The 4761-nt window shown below is 36.1% G+C and overlaps 1 long non-coding RNA gene across 1 annotated transcript in view; it reads right to left on the bottom strand.

The window, feature by feature from the left end:
• Positions 1-4120: 4120 nt before the first annotated feature.
• LOC124627881 (uncharacterized) overlaps positions 4121-4761 on the bottom strand; it is an 11885-nt gene continuing 11244 nt past the window's right edge. The window contains exon 2 of the long non-coding RNA XR_006982345.2: positions 4121-4516. This is a non-coding gene — a long non-coding RNA (uncharacterized LOC124627881). The remainder of the gene's footprint in view (positions 4517-4761) is intronic.

Below are 4761 nucleotides of genomic sequence, written 5' to 3' on the forward strand. Positions count from 1 at the left end.
CACACATGAAAGGCAGTAAATGATTATAACACCTTATAACAACATATAATACCTCATTAATGCTTTATAACATGATATGAGTATGCTCATGGCTCATTATAACTATGATCTTCATAGAAAGTGTTACCAATACTTCCAGCATTGAGGCTGAATCCCAAAGAGCTGACTCTTTTCTGCAAAAATTGCACTACACAGGGTAAAAAATAAAGGCTTCTACACACTATGTAGTGCCCTATGTGAATTAATAGGAGCATATTTATGATTCAGCCGACAGGTTATGACCCTTAAAGCTTCTTTGGCTGGTGAAATCCTTAAAAGTTCCACCTAGAACCCTTCAACAACCCTTTTAGGATGCAACACACCCTTAATTATACAATAAACCTTTAAAGAATCCTCCAGAACCATTTCAGTACATACCAAGTACTAAGAGCTACATTTGAAACAACAGGTTCCATGTATTAGGAGGGAAATAATAAAGCGTTTTTAGGTTGTGAACAATTAATTATCTACAAGAATTCTTCTAGAACCCTTTTGCCTGTGGGCACACCAAGTACCGAGCCACTACCGAAAGGTTAAATGACAGGTTTCACTTATTAAGAAGAAAATTACCAATAATTTGGAGTTCCCCTGTTTACTTGTACATTCTTAGAGGGGGAAAATGGTTCTTGAAAAATTCTTCCTTGAGAGTTTTGGTTAATTAAGGGTTCTTAGCTTTTCAAAAAGGTTCTATTTGGAACTTTTTCTGGCGGGAAAATATTTTGTTGTAACATTTTGGGCTCTACAAAGGACCTTCCTCAAGAGGGACAAAGAACTGATAAGAGTCCAAAGTGTAAAAGAAACACAGCAGAGATTTATTTATTTATTTATTTTTACATTATTAATATCTTGCACTAATTAGGTATATTCACTAAAGCAAGTACATATTATATATAAGTTTATTTATACATTTTAGAAATGTGGTCTTTGTTCTCATCAGAAAAATGGCCCCAATTATGTTCTTTAAATAGTTTAATAGTTATCATATCCAATTTATTTTTGTTCAGTAAAATAGATGTGTGCACTCAGGTCCTTTGTCACATTTTTTTGTACATTTTTTGTAGTTTTATTGTTGTTGTTGTTGATGATGATGTTGTTTCGTCGTCACATGATTTCAGGGTCTTTTTCATTGCCCATAACCCGAAATATAGCTAGGGATAATGCTGCTAAAAAATATCTACAAAAATATGCCTGCTTAGTTTACCTGCTTATAGCATCTAAATATTATTAATGAATATGAATTCACGTGGATAGTAATTATGCATATTTTTACTAGAAGGAAGGGAAATTGGACGATTTCTTGCATGAGTTCATAAATCTTCAAACTTTAACGTCAATTGCATCGATTATTTTGATCTTTTTTTTTTTCTTTTTTTTTTTTGCTGTAGTTGCTATTCTTCTTAATGTAGTCAGTCTTCAAAAGCAACTCATCTGTAGTGAATTCTTTGGATTAACGTTTAAACCCGTACGGACGAGTGTGATTCGTGTTTAACACCGAGAGCCAATAAGCTGTAAGCACCTTCCCTAATTCACCTCTATAATTAATGGACTATGAAGTGCTCATTCCAGCTCACTTCTACAAAGAAAAAAAAAAAAAAAAAAAAAAAAAAAAAAAAACATCTGCTGGCTGATTAATCCGCGTATCAAATCGAGCCTAACAAAGAAATGAGCTCGAGCTTTTAAACTTGCCATTTCGGTCTAATACATGGCCCATTACCAAATGGCCATCCATCACTCGTGTCTCTCTCCAGATTTGGAGTGGAGGCTCTATCAGCGGTGCCACGGCTCTCTCGGCCCCCGATGCCTGCCGTCCATGCCAGGCTAATGTGTTTACTTCACTGTACGCACCGGCGGAAAAGCCTCAGAGAGACTCAAGAGCGGATCGACTCAAGCTCGACGTATTTCTTCACTGTCACACTGAAAGATTTTTTTTTTTAAATAAATAAATAAATAAATAAATATATTTTTCTTTCTCTCTATTATCTTTCATTGAGATGAAACCACAAATGAAATGCGTTCATCTCGTCCTGTCGAACGGAGAAATGTGAAGCTGACTTCATATACATTTGTGTTGTGTTGTGACATTCTTTACTTTGTTTAACCCTTACAAATCTCAGCTTACTATACAGCTATTCATCTTATTCATTCACTTTATACAATACATACTATCGTAGAAGAATCAACAAATGGAAGTCCTGGGCGTTTAATGGGTTAAACAACTCGATATTTGGCGCAATATAATTTGTTTTAATGTCATGAAAAGAGAGAAAACGCTACAAAAAAAAAGAAAGAAAGAAAAGAAAAGTGCAAAAGAGCAAAGAGTGCAAGGAATAAAGTTGTGCTGACAGGGAAGGGAATATTTTTATTCAAACCTGCAGAACGTTTAGATCCATCGAAGTGCTCTCTGTGTTTAAGCTATAAACAGTGAGTTCTCCTAAATTTTTAGTCATCTTTTTTTATTATTATTATTATTATATGGACTTCAGATAAACAGTTAACTTTACCTTCTGTTGGAAAACGTTCATGTTTTATCGTTATTGTTTCTGTAGTAACAACTTTCTCGTGATCATTTCTATTGTGTGATCAACTTCACAGGGATTTGTACAGCAGATGCTCCAACAAATTAAACAGATTTTAAATAAATAAATAAATAAATAAATAACAACCTTGTGTAACTGTTGATATGTTGAAGTTTTCTATAAGGAAACTGGGTTTTTGTTAACATTTCTGGAAGGAGTCTCCAGTGTCAGCGCTTTGCAACCGTCAGAGGTAAAGCTGTAACTGCAGGACTTTGTTGTTTTTTTTTTTTTTTTTTTGCGTTGTTAACTTCAAGAGAGAGAGCGAAAGCGAGAGAGAGATAGAGAGAGAGAAATAAAGAAAAGGAGGTGTTCAAAGCTGCTATGACGTAAACGATAACAGGCACTAGCTTCCACAACATTAACTGTAACTATAAACGGATAAAAAAGTCTTCACTGTTGTATAAGAGAAAATACTGTAAACCACTTCGGGGATGTGCTGATATTGGAAGATAATCAACTTCCGGGTGTTAACAGTAACTCCGCTTCACTTTGGCCCACATCATTGTTGACTGTTTTCCAATAAGTGCATGCCCCCAAGTGTTTTATTCCTAGCTCGAATCCACTTCCTGCGTTAATATATATATTTTTTTTAATAATACACATAAAACACGACTAAAGATTTTTCACACTTATGTAATATGTAAAGTCATTATGTGTTGCTCATATTAGCTGCACGCGCGTGTCCAGGTCACTACAGGTCAGCACTTCCTTTAATCCGCCATGGCAACATGCAAATAAACATCACAGATTTTACACAACTTTCACTTTTACCCAACCAGGCATGGAACCGCCTACAGATAGGCTATAAACGTGTTTTTTGTGGGGTTGTTTTTTTTTTTTTTTTTTTTTTTTATACCACATGTGAAATAAAGGATGACTCTCAGAAAGTAAACAGCGTTCACGTGAGCCTTTAATTTGTGTGTAATCTCAGGATTTTAGTCGGAATTAAGGAGATCTGATGAGCAACTGCGGTGTACTCTGATTACTTAATAACACGGTGATAAACACAGCCATAAATCAGGCTCCATGACCGACCTTACAATTCGGGGAAAATGGCCCAAAATGAGAGCTGCTGCCTCTTTCATTGTGCGAGCGCGTTAGTTACAGAGAAGGGTGTTAGGCTGTGTTCACAGGTCGCTAATGAGCTCCTGTGCGTAATCTTCAAACGGAGAAGGCACAAACATGAAGTAAACTGTCGAACATCTGCGCACGTTTATTTAGTAAAGCTAACTAAGGCTCTCATTCAACACTTCTGCAATAATAAGCGTCTAGCGCAAGGCAGGACATTGCGTTTTAATCACAGACGCAGGCCGCTGTGGCTTACTTGGTTTAGGTTTAGCGCTGACGTCATGCGTAATGTAGGCTAGATGTAGGAGCTAAATTTGAAGGGCTTGAGAACTTTGGGTTTGTTGCATCTCGTGTAAAGGAGATGTATTTTGTGTATTTGTTGTTGTTGAACAATTCATGAATGAGAACAATACAGACACAGTCGAGAGGAAAAGATATGCAGAAGGAGATATATTTATTCATATTCGGTTACATGTTCCCTTCTAATGCAGTAATATCTTTATCGTTGAGTAGATGGTGTAAAAACATGAACATTAACATGAACATTAACAATAACAGGTAGCATTTTAATAACCTCGCTCTCTTTCTGTCTCACACTGGCTTTTAGCAGGTCATAGCTCTTTTCCTTCCTTGCGTGACTCTGTAATATAAACACACTTGGGGATATGACTCATCACTATTTATCCAATCAATCACGAGACATAAACAGACGCTGGGATCAAGGGTCAATGGTCCGAAGCGTGACCTGATGCTGTAACCTGGTGCTGGTACTTCACATACCTGCACTTCCTCCAAGCTCTGCAGGATCAGGTCTGAGGAGCAGCAAGAGAGATCTAAAAAAAATAATAATAATAATAATAAAATATAAGATATAAGAGAGTAATGAATTGAAAGATTTTTTTTTTAATTAACCCTTTATACTCATGGGACTCTGACAGACTTCTCAGTAGTGAATACCATGCTTTAAGATAAATAACTGATTCATATGCTAAGATGTGAAGGTCATATCTTTCGCATACACAGCAGAAAGGTGTTGTAAAGGGAAAGTAATGTTTATGAGTGGTCTTTTTTTTTCCCC

Source organism: Ictalurus punctatus, chromosome 4 (genome assembly GCF_001660625.3).
Source record: "Ictalurus punctatus breed USDA103 chromosome 4, Coco_2.0, whole genome shotgun sequence".
In the NCBI taxonomy this organism is placed as follows: domain Eukaryota; kingdom Metazoa; phylum Chordata; class Actinopteri; order Siluriformes; family Ictaluridae; genus Ictalurus; species Ictalurus punctatus.